The sequence below is a fragment of the Salvia miltiorrhiza genome, chromosome 5 (genome assembly GCF_028751815.1).
Source record: "Salvia miltiorrhiza cultivar Shanhuang (shh) chromosome 5, IMPLAD_Smil_shh, whole genome shotgun sequence".
NCBI lineage: Eukaryota > Viridiplantae > Streptophyta > Magnoliopsida > Lamiales > Lamiaceae > Salvia > Salvia miltiorrhiza.
The window spans coordinates 23,309,310-23,326,961 of NC_080391.1; the positions used below are offsets into that span (position 1 = coordinate 23,309,310).

At 39.6% G+C, this 17,652-nt stretch overlaps 1 long non-coding RNA gene across 1 annotated transcript; it reads right to left on the bottom strand.

Moving 5' to 3' along the window:
* Positions 1-1,653: 1,653 nt before the first annotated feature.
* On the bottom strand, positions 1,654-4,995 carry LOC130986811 (uncharacterized). Its single transcript, XR_009089402.1, has 2 exons — positions 4,578-4,995; positions 1,654-2,139 (listed from the first exon to the last, which is right to left on the bottom strand). It is a non-coding gene; the product is annotated as an uncharacterized LOC130986811 (long non-coding RNA).
* Between the last annotated feature and the right edge of the window lie 12,657 nt (positions 4,996-17,652).

A 17,652-nucleotide genomic window follows, 5' to 3' on the forward strand; every position in this document is an offset into this window, starting at 1 on the left:
AAAAGCCCGCGCTGCAGAGCAGAGCAGAGACGCTCGACAGAGCAGAGCTGCGAAGATAGCTCTGTAGCAGAGCAAAGCCAACATCTCCAGAGCAGAGCGGGAATTTCCAGAGTTGACATCTCCAGAGCAGAACAAGTGTTACAGAGGAGAGTTAAAATATGCACCAGAGTAAACCCGGAAGAGCAGAGCTAAGTGCCAGAGTCAACTGCCAGAGCTGACTTTTCAGCTCTGCCCATCTCGCCAGAGCTGACTTTTAAGCTCTGCCCATCTCGCCAGAGCTGACTTCCAGCTCTGCCATGACCGCCAAAGCTGACTTCCAGCTCTGCCATGACCGCCAGAGCTGACTTTCAGCGCTGCCACGATCGCCAAAGTAATTTGACAGCGCAGAGCTAAAGTTCGACGGAGTCAATGTTTGCAGAGCTGACTTTTCAGCTCTGCACTTTTTTAGAGCTGACTTTTAGCTCTGCCTTGCCGCGGCAGAGCTGCGAATTCGGCAAGAGTAGGAGTGTTATCCAGAGCGCGCATCCAGCTGGAGAGTTGCCTTATCTTGCATGATTTTATTGCCTTTAGAGTTCTACTTTGTAAGGCAACTTCCATGGTGATCTAGGGAAATTTGAGGTCTATAAATAGGGTTTAGTTTTTATTGTAAAGACGAATCTTTTGCCCTAGTTTTTGTCGCCTTTGAGAATTGCTCTTTCCTTGGCAGCCGAAACTTAGGATTTACTTGTTTTCTTAGTGCTTTCATAGTTGTCGACTTTCATTGTTTTTAGTTAGGTTTCGATTTAGTTTTGTTTAGTTTTTATTCTTGGCTTGTGATTGCGTGATACAATTACACGTTCAAGACGTTTACGGTATTTCGTAATTCAATTCAATTTATTTTGTTTAATCATGTTTATGTTTTTCGTTCATGTTTATGCTTTCTTTTTAATTATGCAATTTAGATTATGCACTTTAGTTTCACGCCTAGATTAGTTGGTTTTTAATTTACAAGTATTTAATTTCTTAAGTTAGGTTTAAATTAAGTTGTTTAAATTCTTGCCTAGATTAAGTTTAAATTCGAATCAAGTTAATTTATGTTTAAGTTTAGGTTTAAGTTCCAGTTTTTAAAATCAAACTCTTTACTGCTTTCTTTATTGCTTTTTCCTGCGATACAATTAGAAGCCCTTAAAGATCTTCCTTGTGAGACGACTTGGGTTAACTTACACGTTACAATAGATCTCGTACTATTGCGAGTCAATCTAGAGGTGTTTAGGTTGAGTCAACAGGTTCCCATCAAAAGGCACCTATCAGTTTGCCACCCCAATGCACCAACCTAGAGCACGAGTGTTTTGCACAAGTGATAAGCTCGACAGGTCGATTTGGGTGACTTACAATGGACACCTCCTACGGAGAGCTGCGCTTCGGGAACGACCTCACGCAGTAGAGGCTCGGAGTTTTTTATAGGCTCTGATACCATTTCTGGTGAGCGTGGGTGTAAAGGATCCAAAACAAGGCATTTAGCAATTTTGAAGAACAAAGTGGGGTATTTGTATAATAAATTTAAAAATGGGGTCATCTTTTGAATATTCAAAATTTAGATGATGTCAAATTTTGACAAACTTTAAAGTTCATGTATTTATACCAATATTTCAAAGTTCATGTTAAAAACCAAAATTGATCCAAAGTTGGTGTATTTAGGCACCAATAACCTCAAAATAATTACATTCCATTTCTAGAATTTATTTTTTAGCTACCAATTATAGGAATGGAATCAAACAAGGAATTACAATTCCATTTCATTTGTATTCCTTATGCATACCAAGTAAATGAATCACCAAGGTTTGTCATTCATTTTCTCCCTTCATTTCATTCCATCGTACCAATCACCTCCTAAGTGCTCACATTTTGAGTGAATTGTTTAGGCTTTTTGAAGATACCCCGACTTTCCTTTCCTTTCTTTGAACGCCTTATTAGATGAAGGATAAGACGACACAAGTTATTATACAAATTAAAGAAAAAGGCATGAAACAGTCTAGGTAAGTGGCTTGGTGGAAGTGTGAGTGTTGGGGTAAGGGCAGCATCGACAATATGGGGCAAAACCACAGCACCCATAACGGCAATGAAAACGTCCGTCACTTTCCATCTTTTCACCTTCTTTACCTGAAATCAAAGTCATTAAACATTAGTCAATTATTATGAAGTGAGTCCAATGAGATTTAGTGTTTCGTAATTTTGTGTACCAGTGTACCACTGTGCCCCATTATTATACTTCATCCCTTCCATGAAATTAATACATTTTTCCATTTTGAAATGTCCCTAAAAGATAGTTCACTTTTTTAATTAATATTATATAAAAATATTATTTTATTAAATTAACCTTATTTAGTGTTTAACTTAAATGTGAAAATGTAAAAAGTAAAAATACATATAAATTAGTATTTTTTTTTAAAGAACATTAAATGCATTTTCTTAATATGTGTAAAAAGTGAAAGAGGACTAAATTGGTTGAACGGATGGAGTATTTATTATTTTTATAATATATTTTATAAAAATAATTTTATTATAATATTATGAATTATATTTAATTTTATATTCAAATATTAGAATTAAAAAATTATGCCCTAACTTTAGATTTATCAACTTTAATAATAAATTATCAAATAATAAAAATAAAAATAATTATATATCCTAACTGGATGGAATAAATCATAAATAATAACAAAACATTAAACTAAAGGATACAAATTTTGAAACTTAACAAAAAACTAAGATGAAAGAAAATAAAATAAAATAACAAAAATAACGTAAAATGAGACATCAAATATAGTACACTAGATTTCAAGTATATTACAACCCTATATATCTCAATTTCATAAGAGTTCTTTATTAATTCAAACAAGACAGCTATAATACAAAAGTGTCTAATATACATTTAGTAATGATCTACATTGGAATATTTGTGACAACCTATAAAAATCGACGTCTCTCTCTCTCCAATCATACGGATAATATATGAAACACCGATTTGAATACATTTGAATAAAATAATTTTACATTTAGCAAGCTGTCTTTCATCATAAGGCGAAGCCTCACTTCAATGTTTTTGTTAACCTCGGGCACAAAGAAGACGTCATGTTCTTAACAGCAGTTTGGATCTGTGTTGTTTGGTGCGTTTGGAAGAAGAGAAACGAATGCATTTTCAACCAAGGCTCTTGGATTAAGGAGAGAATAGTTTCTGAAATCAAGACAAGAATTTGGGATTGGAGCTTGGCTTTCAATCTGAAACTGAACACCTCTGATTTCTGCAGATGGAATGCAGCGGTCTGTTTACATGGTTGAGTTTAGTTCAGTGGTGTCTTGCTTTCCCATGTTTCTTCCTCCTCTTCTCCTTTTGTTTCTTGCTGTCTGTTCTGTATCTGGTACTGCTTGTACCTTCTCTTTAATAAAGCTTTTTCCCTTATCAAAAAAAAATATAAAATTATTTCATTAAATACATTCTCCGTATTATTTGTGACTCGTCTTTTGATACAGAGATTTAAAAAATGTGTAAATTAAACAAAATAAATTTTTTGTTCATAAAAAATAGCCATAACGAAGGACGACACGAACTTTAATAAAAATAATTATATTTACTATCAATGGCGAAAGGATTCTGTATATTAAAATATAGTATTAATAATAATAATTAATTTTATTGTAAATGAAGAAAATGGTTTACCATGTGATAAAAAAAAATTAAAAATAAAAATATACTAATTTTTGTGAACGTCTCAAGATAGTAAAAATGGATTATTATTTTTTTTATGGACAAAAAGAGTAGTAGAATTTATAGGTTACTTTCTGTAGGATTTTAAAGGATTTCGAAAGTTTGGGTGTATTCAATCCAGACTTTTAAAAGTCTTTTAAAATCTAGAGGTATTCAATCTAAGTTTTTTAAAGTCTTTTAAAATCCAAAGGTATTCAAATCAGACTTTTTAAAGTCTTTTAAAATTAGGTGATATTCAACATTTCATGAATTTTAATAATCCATGGATTCTGATGGATTTGTCAAAAAAAATACAAAGAACGAAATCCGAGCTTCAGACTTGAGATTTCGATGAATTCCTCTAAACTCCACACCTACCTCCTCTGTCATCCATGTCTACCCCTACCTCCTCCCACCTCTTTTTCCATATAATTTATTTTAATAATTGTCTTTAGGAATAATTTATAGTTATATGTTAAGTCGAAAGAGTTATAATATCTACCTGTTAAACTTTAAAATAAAAAGTATATTGTGTATTGGAACTATTATTAAAACTTTAAACATCGAAATTAAACAAGTTATTAAAAATTTATCAGAAGATCATTGAAGATTATATAACTTACGCTAATTTCAATAGTTAACTATTGAAAAAGAAAAGATCAAACGAGATAATTCCAAGTATAGCAGTTAAATTAAGTATAATAACTATAAATTGTTCCATCAAATTAGTTGAAAGAACCTAAAAATAAGTCTTATACAAAGCAAATAAAGAAAAGAAAAAAGATACTATGTTTACTTGAGCTGAGAAAATCATGTTATTAAAAATTATGGAGAGTTTGAAGAAAGTGCTTACTTGGCAGTCTATTGAGTTGTCGAGCGTCTGTAACTTGTGAGGAACTGAGAAGACCCATTAATAAGAAAAGAGCCATAATTATAATTCTTGTGGAAGCCATTTGTGGAGAAGACCATCAAAGTATTTGTCACAAAACTCAATTGGGATTTAATTAATTTATTATGAGCAAGCAGGTTTATATATACAAGCAGGTTTATATGTCACAAAAGAAAGTGCTTTTGTGTGCTTTGTCATATGTAGCTCGGGAATTTATTTATTTATTTATTTTGATTTTTGTGTTTATGGAAATTTTAATTTAGATTTTATCATCTATACTTTCAGTTTCGTTTCTTCTTAGGGCGTGCCTCTAATTATGAAAGTTTTTGTCATCTTCTTCTGCGTAAGATTTATTTTGTGCGGCAATTGTTGGACAAATGGAATCCATATGCAGATATAATTGAAAGATATTTTTTCAATTGCTGGAAAATAGTGTGAAGGGCTTCCAATTCCATACAAGTGTTAGGCCTATTTTCCACAAAAACAAAAGAAATTTCCACACAATTCAAAATGAAGTTTGGGCAACGAGAGATTTCGGGAAGATTCTGATCCAACGAGTTGTAGGCAGCTGGATTAATGGTGTTTTAGATTATTTCTTCTTTTAGACTATATCATTAATGACAAAAACTTGTGTTTTTTCTCTAGTGCATCATACGAATGACAGCTGTTTTGAATACGAATGACAGCTGAGTAAGATTTATTAGTTATTTTTCCTAATTAAAATTGCCACATTAATGGTGGGCACGTTATACTTGCCCACGGTGGGTAGGTGATCGGTTCTGTAAGTACTATTGGGTTCTAAGTACTATTGGGTTCCACTGGGTATCTAAATTGGTATATTGGGGGAGGAATATATCAATAGGCTATTTTCGAATCTGAAAATTGAAGTGAATTGTGCAGTAAAGATCAATTTGAAAGAGGGTTAAGACTAACACTGATAATAAGTCAGTAGGGTAACTTTAGTTTGAGGAACTGGTCAACAAACTGAAGTTCAGATGACGTATCAGTCTTATCAGTTTTCATAATTAGAGTAGTGTTAGAAATCCTACTGATTGTCCTTAGACTGATCAGTTGGACTGATAACACTAATGCGGAAGCAATTTAAGAAATAACCTTTAGTGAATCAGATTATCAGTTTTAAGGTTTATCCTTTAATTTATCAGTTTCAGTATGAATAGGGTTTGTGTACAACTATAAACAGAAATACTGAAAGCAGTAAACAACACAAGGATTTTTACGTGGTTCGGAATAACGATTCACACCGACAATCGATTCAGCTCGTGCTTACGGGTGCACAACAAACCTTAGCTTCCTGGTGCTAAGTAAATCACACGTCTAGCTTACGGGTGCTAAACAACCTAGAACAACTAAGATAATTTATGTTATCAGTAAAGACTGATAGTTACAACAAGGGTTATTCTCTTCTTCGATTCAAACTTAGAATGCAGTGAGATTAGCTTGACTCTTGAGTTCGACAGAGCTTCGGCTTTATGCGTTGAATCGGTGAAGAATGAGGTTGATCCTTGAGTTCTATTTATAGGCAGCGTCTGGAGAAAAGATCCATTGGAGGAGGTTTTTCTTCATTTTCTGCCGTTGTGACTCAGATTTGAAGTCTGGCTCAGGTTCTCAGACTTCGGTCTCCTTAAACTGAAAGTAGGTACCGCCCTTGCTTTCATAGGAGATGGTGTTGCAGAATAAAGCAACATCAAATGGGAAACTCTGCACTCTGAATGACGATTTTGCATATATCCGGATTAAATGCAATTTGTAATGGCAGTCAGCAGCTTACTTTCGACGTGGCTATGATTAAACTGAGCGAAACATTCTTAGACTGAAGAATCAGTCCGGATCAACAATCAGTCCGAGGTTTCTTCTGTTATTCTACTTCAGCATCAGTCGGTGCTTTAACCAACATGGCGTAAATCAGTGTTTTTCAATCACTAGTACTTCAGTGATAGTCCTTCAGCTGAGTCAGTAGTCTTGATTCTGTTGGTCTTGAGTCTTCAGTCTTCAGAAATTCAGTCTTCAGTCTTCCTGGTGAAGCATGAAATCTTACCCTAATTAAGAAACGATAAACGAGACAAGATGTACGTGGTTCGATCATAAATGATCTACGTCCACGGGAGTTCTTCGTTGGTTTCACTATACTTTGAGATAGTATTTACATATTACAAGTGTTGCTCAGAAATAAATCATCCTCCCTAATGCTAATGCTAACCTTCTATTTATAGATGTGATAGTAAACCCTAAAGGCCTTAGGCCCATGAGCTTTGATAATTGGGTTTAGGCCCTTTAAGACCTTAATACACTTTAGTACTGATTTGACCCATCTGCGCTGTCCTTCGTTGCCCGTGTTGAGTAGTTCCTTGAGCTGCGCAGGCGAGTCTGCACCGCTAGGTCCCTTCGTCTACGCTGCCAAGTTCGTTTCTTCGTCTACGCTGCCAAGTCCGTTTCTTTGTCTACGCTGCCGAGTCCGGCTCTTCGTCTATGCTGTCAAGTCCGGCTCTTCGTCTACGCTGCCAAGTCCGGCTCTTCGTCTACGCCGCCAAGTTCTGGCTGTGTAGCTCTTTGTCTATGCTGCCAAGTCTGGTTCTTTGTCTACGCTGCCAAGTTCTGGCTGCGCAGCTCTTTGTCTACGCTGCCAAGTCCTGGCTGCGCAGCTCTGCTCTGGCCACGCAGCTTTGCTGCCCTGTTCTGGTCTGCGCCGCTCTAGCTGCGCAGCTCTGCACTTTGGCCAAGACTGATTGACTCTTCGTATTCATTTGTTAGTAAGTCTTTTTAATTAGACCTGCGCTCGTTAGTTCCTTTGATAATAATAACAATAATCAGGTAAAGTAGATTTAAACTACTAAGCACAGCGCTGATGAGTATTCCAGTCCTCATCAGCTACTCCCCCCTAGTCTGGTTGAACTGTGTCTTCTTTGTTCAACCAGTGATGCGTGATATAGAGTCGGCGATGTGCTGCTCACCCGAGTAGGGTCCAAGTGTTTTTTAGCCCTGTAATTCATCCCGAATCGAGTACTTGTAAGCTTGCAAAATAATCAATGATAGAATAGTACATCCCTGCCAATTTGTCAACACAAAAATATCCCAACTCGGTCAAAATATTTAGAATAACAACAAGAATAATAAGAGTGAAGCAACTCCCTTTCGAACGTGCTCGTTGAGCCGTTTTTTGATTATTATCATTGTGCTCATGCTAAGGCAGCTCCGGGAGCTTTGTACATAGGCAGAGGCGGCGAAATTCCCCGAACTTCTCAAACTTCAAAGCATAATCCCCTAATTCATCAAGAATTAACATAATGAAAGTAGATAACTTAGCTTCCTCTTGTATTAGTGTTTATCAACGCCGGAAATTCAGCGCAGGCGATGAGATGGACCGGTATATGGCATTGACCTGGTGAAGAACAAAGAATGCGCCGCAGCGCTGGTGAAGAGCAAAGCATAACATCACAGCGCTGGGAACTTTGTTGTATCAAGATCAATAAATCCCATAGAGTTGAGACGCTAGAGTAATTTGTTTGGCTTGGTGATCATAAAAACTGAGACTTTGTCATCCCAGCTAGTTCACCTCAGTGGTGGGTGTGAGTTGCCGACGACGTGATTTAGATTTCGAAAGGCGACATCTTCGTATGTCAAGGAGCTCTGAAGCTGAGAGTGCATCTTCAATAATATCAGCTCATCTTCATCACGAGCGGCGACAAAGGAGAGAGGCGGCGCTGGCTTCGTTGCCGAGCAGCAACAAGCGAGGAAGGCGGCGCTGCCGAGCAGCATCAAGCGAAAGAGGCGGCGCTGCCGAGCAGCAACAAGCGAGAGAACAAGTTAGAGAGGCAGCGCTGCCGAGCAGCGACAAGCGAGAGAGGCGGCGCTGCCGAGCAGCACCAAGCGAGAGAACAAGTGAGAGAGGCGGCGCTGCCGAGCAGCGACAAGCGAGAGAGGCGGCGCTGCCGAGCAGCACCAAGCGAGAGAACAAGTGAGAGAGGCGGCGCTGCCGAGCAGCGACAAGCGAGAGAGGCGGCGCTGCCGAGCAGCACCAAGCGAGAGAACAAGCACGAGCCCCTTTCCCTTAGGTTTTGAATTTTTTTATCCCTAAAAAATAGGATACAAGACGTGATGGGGGTATACACCCCCTTTTCCCCCCTAGTGTCGTGCGCGTACTTTAGAAGTCAAGCACGATTGTCGCAGACCTGGAAGAGCTGAGAATGCACCCGAGTAGAGCTGAAAGGCTGGTGCCGAGGAGTAACCCAAGAGAGCGGTTGAGTTGTCATTTAAGGCTCGTCCCCTGTCGATTAGGCATACATGATTTCCTGCACTCGTTAGGTAAGAACTTGACAATCTTTGTAAAAATAGTAAAGACAAAGTATTTCAGCGCTGCAAATGAACCAAGATAAAATAGAGTAATTTTTCCTTCGAATTGTTTGGATGTCATCAATGATGACTAACTTAAGGCTCAAATATCCGCAGAGCGGCTGAGTTGCCACTTAAGGTTCATCCCCAGTCTAACTTTTGCGGCTTACGATGTTTCTGCGCGGAGCATAAACATTGAGGCCTTCGTCGCGCAATTTATGCCTTGAATTTTGCAATTAATGCCTTGTATATTGCAATTAATGCCCCTGTCGTGCAATTAATGCCTTGAATTTTGCAATTAATGCCCCGAAGTTTTGCAATTAATGCTCCGAAGTTTTGCAATTAATGCCTTGAATTTTTGCAATTAATGCCCCGAAGTTTTGCAATTAATGCCCCGAAGTTTTGCAATTAATGCCTTGAATTTTGCAATTAATGCCCCTGTCTAACTTTCGCGGCTTACAATATTTTTGCGCGGAGCATAGACACTGTGAACTGACAACGACTCGGACATTCTGCGCCGACCGAGATAACTGAGATAACTGTTTTCCCTATACTTGAAATAGCTGCTCTGACTGCGCTGAGATAGTCACACTGGTTGCGCTGATACAATCGCACTGACTGCGCTGATATGATCACTCTGACTGTACTAAGATAGCCACACTGGCTGTACTGGGATAGCCGCACTGGCTGCGCTGATATGATCATTCTGACTGTACTAAGATAGCCACACTGGCTGCACTAGGATAGCCGCACTGGCTGCGCTGATATGATCACTCTGACTGTACTAAGATAGCCACACTGGCTGCACTGGGATAGCCGCACTGGCTACGCTGATATGATCATTCTGATTGTACTAAGATAGCCACACTGGCTGCACTGGGATAGCTGCACTGGCTGCGCTGATATGATCACTCTGACTGTACTAAGATAGTCACACTGGCTAAGATAACTGAAATATCCGCTACGCGGCTGAGTTGAGATAGCCGCACTGGCTGTGCTGAGATAGCCGTACGGGCTGAGAGATAGCCGCACTGGCTGTGCTGAACTGAGATAAATGCCGAGCTGGCAGTCCCCAGAAATTCCGGTCAGCGCTGTCGCGTACCGCCCACTAATTCGAGAGTTCTCGTGAATAAATATAAGTGTGGAAATACCCATTTTGATGGCCCTTGTAAAGAACAAAGTAAAACTAGAGCAAAATTAGTTCAAAGACAGATTCGAAACCAAAGATTATAACCAAAGCAAGTAGACGAAGATAAGGATGAGCCAGAGTTGGCTGCGCTGCTGAACCGCGACGAGAGGGAAAGGCAGCGCTGGCTGCGCCGCTGAACCACGACGAGGGAAAGGGCAGAAGTAGTTGGCAGAGCTTCCTTCTTTAGTTGATGCATTGACTTGGTATTTTCTCTTTGATTTGCTTCCTACGCTTCCTTCTTTTCAAATGACTACGAAGCTTGCGATCAGCATTTGCATCGTCTTCCTGAACCGCGGCGAGGGGAAGAGGCAGTGTTGACGTGCTGTCGAACCGCGATGAGGGAGAGAAGGCAGATGCGCTGCCGTGCTGAACCGTGGTGAGGGAAAAGAGGCAGCTGCGCTGCTGAATCGTGGCGAGAAAAAGAGGCAACTTTGACATGCTGCCGAACCGCGACGAGGGAGAGAGGCCGCTGCGCCGCTGAACCGCGACGAGGGAGAGAGGCAGCTGCGCCGCTGAACCGCGATGAGGGAGAGGGCAGCGCTGTTGAACCACAGCGAGGGAGAAGGCAGCGCTGACTACGCTGAACCACGGCGAGGGAGAAGGCAGCGCTGGCTGCGCTGAACCACGGCGAGGGAGAAGGCAGCGCTGGCTGCGCTGAACCACGGCGAGGGAGAAGGCAGCGCTGGCTGCGCTGAACCATGGCGAGGGAGAGGGCAGCGCTGGCTGCGCTGAACCACGGCGAGGGAGAGGGCAGCGCTGGCTGCGCTGAACCACGGCGAGGGAGAAGGCAGCGCTGGCTGCGCTGAACCACGACGAGGGAGAAGGCAGCGCTGGCTGCGCTGAACCACGGCGAGGGAGAGGGCAGCGCTGGCTGCGCTGAACCACGGTGATTGAGAAGGCAGCGCCGACTGCACTGAACCACGGCGAGGGAGAAGGCAGCGCTGGCTGCGCTGAACCACGGCGAGGGAGAGGGCAGCGCTGGCTGCGCTGAACCACGGCAAGGGAGAAGGCAGCGCTGGCTGCGCTGAACCACGGTGATTGAGAGGTGCGGCTGCGCCGCTGAACCGCGGCGAGGAAAAGGACAGCGCTGGCTGTTCCAGCTGGCCTCCGACGACGCCGTGGGTGTGGCGTGGAACGAGCGGGTCTTGAAATTCTGGCCGCCATATCCATCCGTAGAGGAGACCGACGAGAGCGTATCATGCGGCATGGGCTGCTTCTTGATCATCTCTTTGGGGTCTGAAGTCTCGCTGAAATACTTCTGCACGTCGAAGATGCTTATCTCCGTGTCGTCGACGACGGCAAGGATCTTTTGTTGGGATTTATGCTCGTTGGATTTGAGGTATGAGGAGAAAAATGCATCTTGGAAAGAGGTGGCGTTGTGTGGGGATGAAGAGGAGCTTCCAAGACACCAAACATGGGCTACAGCCTACAGCTGCTGTGTGGAGCTGTACTTGAAATTTTTGACCATTGATGCTGGACCCATTGCTGCTGAACCGCGGCGAGGAAGAGAAGCAGCTGCGCTGCTGAACCACGGCGGGGGAAAGAGGCAGCTGCACTGCTGAACCATGGCGAGGGAAAGTGGCAGCGCTGGCTGCGCCGCTGAACCGTGGCGAGGGAAAGTGGCAGCTGCGCTGCCCTGCCGAGCGGCAACAAGAGAAAGAGGCAGCCAGAGCTGGCTGCGCTGCCGAACTTCTATTGCTTGATTCCGATAGGAGGAATTTGACATTTCTTGTAATGAAAGCTCAAGAGCGGCGGCGGTGCTCGCCGGACTTCGATCATAGCAAAATACTGGTGATCTGCTTTGAAACACAGAGAAGTACAAAGAAATATTAAGCTTTATCAAGATTTGTATGAAATTATTGAGGAATACATATGAGTAAGAAATTTGGGGATTTTCCCCTATTCCAAACAAATCGAGAGAGTCAGCCCAGAATCACAGGTGTTTATCGATCCCTAGTTTGGGATCTTTGTTGCCGATCGAATCGACAAAACTCAGGAAATAACGTTAGTAATCGTCGATTTGCTGTGAGAGATTTAGGATTCTCGATCTGGGCATGGCGGTAATCGCCGATTTGAAGAGATTTGAAGAGATCTGGGTATTGACCAATTGGTGTATGACGATGAACAGTAACCCTCTCGATGAATAATGATGAACAGTAACCCCTCCGATGAACAGTAACCCCTCCGATGAACAGTGCTCCCGAATTCCCATTTTTAGAGGCTCGTCGGAACTCACGACGTTGCCCCCTTTCCCACAGACGGCGCCAGTTGGTGAAGCATGAAATCTTACCCTAATTAAGAAACGATAAACGAGACAAGATGTACGTGGTTCGATCATAAATGATCTACGTCCACGGGAGTTCTTCGTTGGTTTCACTATACTTTGAGATAGTATTTACATATTACAAGTGTTGCTCGGAAATAAATCATCCTCCCTAATGCTAATGCTAACCTTCTATTTATAGATGTGATAGTAAACCCTAAAGGCCTTAGGCCCATGAGCTTTGATAATTGGGTTTAGGCCCTTTAAGGCCTTAATACACTTTAGTCCTGATTTGACCCATCTGCGCTGTCCTTCGTTGCCCGTGTTGAGTAGTTCCTTGAGCTGCGCAGGCGAGTCTGCACCGCTAGGTCCCTTCGTCTACGCTGCCAAGTTCGTTTCTTTGTCTACGCTGCCGAGTCCGGCTCTTCGTCTACGCTGTCAAGTCCGGCTCTTCATCTACGCTGCCAAGTCCGGCTCTTCGTCTACGCCGCCAAGTTCTGGCTGTGTAGCTCTTTGTCTACGCTGCCAAGTCTGGTTCTTTGTCTACGCTGTCAAGTTCTGGCTGCGCAGCTCTTTGTCTACGCTGCCAAGTCCTGGCTGCGCAGCTCTGCTCTGGCCACGCAGCTTTGCTGCCCTATTCTGGTCTGCGCCGCTCTAGCTGCGCAGCTCTGCAGACTGATTGACTATTCGTATTCATTTGTTAGTAAGTCTTTTTAATTAGACCTGCGCTCGTTAGTTCCTTTGATAATAATAACAATAATCAGGTAAAGTAGATTTAAACTACTAAGCACAGCGCTGATGAGTATTACAGTCCTCATCACTTCCGATCTTCAGCCTTCAGTCTTCCGGTCTTCAGTCTTTAGTCTTCAGATCTTCAGTCTTTCTATCTTCTGTCTTCAGTCTTCCGATCTTCAGTCTTCCAATCTACAGTACATTGGCCATCGCCTTTTCACTCTTCAGTCTAACTAGCAAAATGAACTCTAATACTTGAGTTCAGTGAAATTCTAGTCTAGAAAATATAATCTAAGTGTTCAGGCGAGTTCTACGCTGCCAAGTCCGGCTGAAGATCATCAAAACCAATAGTATGATATTTCAATTAATTTTCCAACAAGTTCAGTTATTTTAAGTAAAAATTATTGTTGTCACGACCGAAAAGACATAGTTATTTGGGAAAATGTCAATTTATGTCCCATCGTTTGATCGAATTATCGATTATGTCTCAACTTTCCGATATTATCAAATTGGTATCTAACCTTTTAACATTTTTTTAATTGTGTCCTGTAAAAAAAATTCAACGCCCGGGAATTGACGTGGAATGCCGGAGTTTGATTACGTGGAATTAAAAATATATATATGTAATTCAATAGTATCGTCTTCTCAAATGTGTCTTCATCGTTCTGGGATGCCATTTGTGAGAAAATCTTAAAACCCTAGTTTGAGAAATTGAAAATCACATAAATTGTTCATGCACAAACTAAATTGTTCTAGAAAATATAATCTAAGTGTTTTGGGATCATCAAAACCAATAGTATGATATTTCAATTAATTTTCCAACAAGTTCAGTTATTTTAAGTAAAAATTATTGTTGTCACGACCGAAAAGACATAGTTATTTGGGAAAATGTCAATTTATGTCCCATCGTTTGATCGAATTATCGATTATGTCTCAACTTTCCGATATTATCAAATTGGTATCTAACCTTTTAACATTTTTTTAATTGTGTCCTGTAAAAAAAATTCAACGCCCGGGAATTGACGTGGAATGCTGGAGTTTGATTACGTGGAATTAAAAAAATATATATGTAATTCAATAGTATCGTCTTCTCAAATGTGTCTTCATCGTTCTGGGATGCCATTTGTGAGAAAATCTTAAAACCCTAGTTTGAGAAATTGAAAATCACATAAATTGTTCATGCACAAACTGAAGAAGAAGGACGTCGTCGTAGTTCATCTCGTTGGCAGCAAAGAATGGAGAATTCTTATAGTGAGGAGTTCGTGAATTCATGTCACAAAGAATATTGCATTCATGGAGAATGTAACCTTATTAGGTCGTTTAGTGCAGCTAATCCTAGTAAAAGATTTTGGAGGTGTCCTCTTGCAAGCTTGGTGAGTTTTGTTCCTCCTGTGATTGAGGTTTAATTGAGTTTGTATTAAATTGTTCCAAAAATTTAGTTTTTTGGTAATTAGTCGGGTGATTGCAAATATTTCAGTGGTACGATGATCCATTTAATGGAAGAGCAAGATCGGCTCTTCTCCATTGCATACGAAAAAGTAATGTAATGGTAGAAAAAGAGCAAAAACTTGTTGCCCAAAAGCTTCAAGATTTGAAGGAGGATCTTGAGATGAAGATGCAAACATACCGTGTTGAGAATAGGTCGTTGAAGAAATCTTTGAAGGCAACGAAGGGTGGGTAGACTTCAAGCATCGTTCTTTGTTCTCATTGTTACCTATGTGGTATTGTTCGTTTGGATATTTGTAGGTCATGTAGAGTTTGTCTCGTCACCAAGACTTCGTCTTCCTAAGTAAAACTATGTATAATATGAATTATGTTTATTGGTGTATCATGTGTGAGACTCTATGTTGTTTTTGAAATTTGGTAATAGAGTACTTAATGTTTTGTAGATATTGTTGCTTATCATCATTGTATATGTTTATGCATTATCACAATACATAATTGGAATAATTGATTAACAATAGGTTCGTCTGGGGATCGACTCGAATAATTTATTCGAATTTCACCTAAGTTCTCCAACCTTTCTTCTTTCGACTAGAATGAGGGAAAGAGTACCCGATTTCTGGATTGATTTCGGATTTTTGTTGAAAACTTGAGACGACGTCGTTTTAGATGCCACATAAGTATTATGTTGATTTTTTTTGTTAAGTATAATAATATTGCCACTTCCAAGTGGATTAATAATTCCATGTAATCAACCTCCGGCGTTCCGCGTCAATTCCCGGGCGCCGGAAAATTTTAACGGGACACAATTAAAAAAATATTGATAGATTGGGTACCAATTTGATAATATCGGAAAGTTTGGACATAATCGATAATTCGGCCAAACGATGAGACAAAAGTGACATTTACCTAGTTATTTCGGATTAAAATTAAAATTGATAGTTATTTTTAATATAAGGGAAAATTGCACATAAATACACAAACTTTGCCAAAAATCCATATTTGACGCGAAGTTAGGATTTTACATTTTAATACACCAACTTTCGTTGTTGTCCAAATTTGACACGACTTAATTCTTAAAAATTCAAAAAACATCTTTTGTAAATAATTATACAAAGACCCACTTATGTTATAATTTGGGACATTTAAACCAAAACAAGATATTTCCTTATGATGTTTTCTTTTAAACCATTTTAGGCGCGGATCAAAGATTAAAAGAAAACATCATAAGGAAATATCTTGTTTTGGTTTAAATGTCCCAAATAATAACATAAGTGGGTCTTTGTATAATTATTTACAAAAAGGGGTTGTTTTTTGAATTTTTAAGAATTAAGTCGTGTCAAATTTGGACAACAACGAAAATTGGTGTATTAAAATGTAAAATCTTAACTTCGTGTCAAATATGGATTTTTGGCAAAGTTTGTGTATTTTCACGCAATTATCCCTTAATATAAATAACAATTATTCTTATGTACTACTCCCTCCGTCTCACGAATCTTGAGTCACTTCTTTTCGGCACGAGAATTAAGAAGTTGAAGATTAGTGTTTTAAATGTGTAGATAATAAAGTAGAAAAGTGATTAGGTAAGTGTGTAGGTAATAAAGTAGAAAAGTGATAAAGTAGAAAAATACACAATTAGTTAAGATAAGTTTAATTATAATCCCTTATTTTTTTCCTGATTCTTACTATATATATAAATGACTCGAGATTCGTGGGACAGCCGAAAACGGAAATTGACTCAAGATTCATGAGACAGAGTGAGTATATAAATGAAAGTTGTTATGAGTAAAAGTGATAATTGTTGTACTTCTTCCGTCCCAACTAACTTGATCAATATTTTTTTTTAGTCATCCCAACTAAGTTGATTTGTTTTCTATATGGAATAAATATAAGCAAAAAAATATCTAATAACTTATTCACTTAAAAGCATCCACTGTGGTGCTACCTCATAATGGTGTCACTTTAGCGGTTACCTCAATTTTCAACTACCTTATATTTTCTTCACTATAGCACTACCTCATATTTAACTATTCATAGACTCACTATCATTATTACTACTTTTACCACAATACATATTAGGGGTGTTCACGGGCCGAAAACCGCCGGTTCCGAGTTGGAATCAGCGGTTACAGTTCACCGTGCCCATTTGTTCTCATAGGCGGGCCAGTTTTCGGCCCTGAACCGGCAGTTTCGGGGCCAAACCGACAGTTTTTATTTTTTATTTTTTTTATATTTTTTATGTATTCTTTTTTAAGAAATTACATGACTTGCATTGAAATTTTCTGATTTACAGTTCCTGGTGCCTGTTTCTTATGGATTATCTGACCAATAATTTGCATGTTCAGTTATTCGGTTTTAGACCTAGCGCAGATATAATTGTTTAACCGATTCAGGAATGTGTGATATGATTTTAACCTTGAGACCTAGCGAAGATAGGTGGATCATATGTAGCTATTCTTATGTGCTTTGGCCATTAGTAGATTTTTTTAGACCTAGCGGAGATGGAGTAGATAATTTACTTCAACTATCATAAACTGCTCTAGCGAGAGTGTGTGATTATTAATGTGATCTCTCATCGGGACTGGATTAAACTGATAATTTGAATTAATAGGTCAATTGTGTAGATTTAATTAACGTAATTGCATTCCTTAGGATCAGTAACTTTATTCTTGAAAATTTTTTATCTAATTTTTTTTTCATTGCTTTAGTCTAGCTATAGTTCATCACCATCTTTTGTTTCGTTTGCCTGAATATTGAGTGAGGGCTTGTGTTGAATTACTCATTATGTTTTTCATCATATCAGTCTTTGTGGATACGACACTCGCTTTACTATATATTCTACATTTTCACTGTGCTAGTTGCGATACTAATGCTAGGATTTTAGTGATTAATAATATCTTTATTTAGCTTGGAATATAATAAAATTTAAGATTAAATAAGATATATATTTTATTCATAAAGATACTGTCATATCTAAAAGATATAGATCAATTTCTTTGGTAGTAAATCAAATCTTGATATTGATATATATGAATCTTCAAAGGGTTAATTGCCGGAAAATCCAC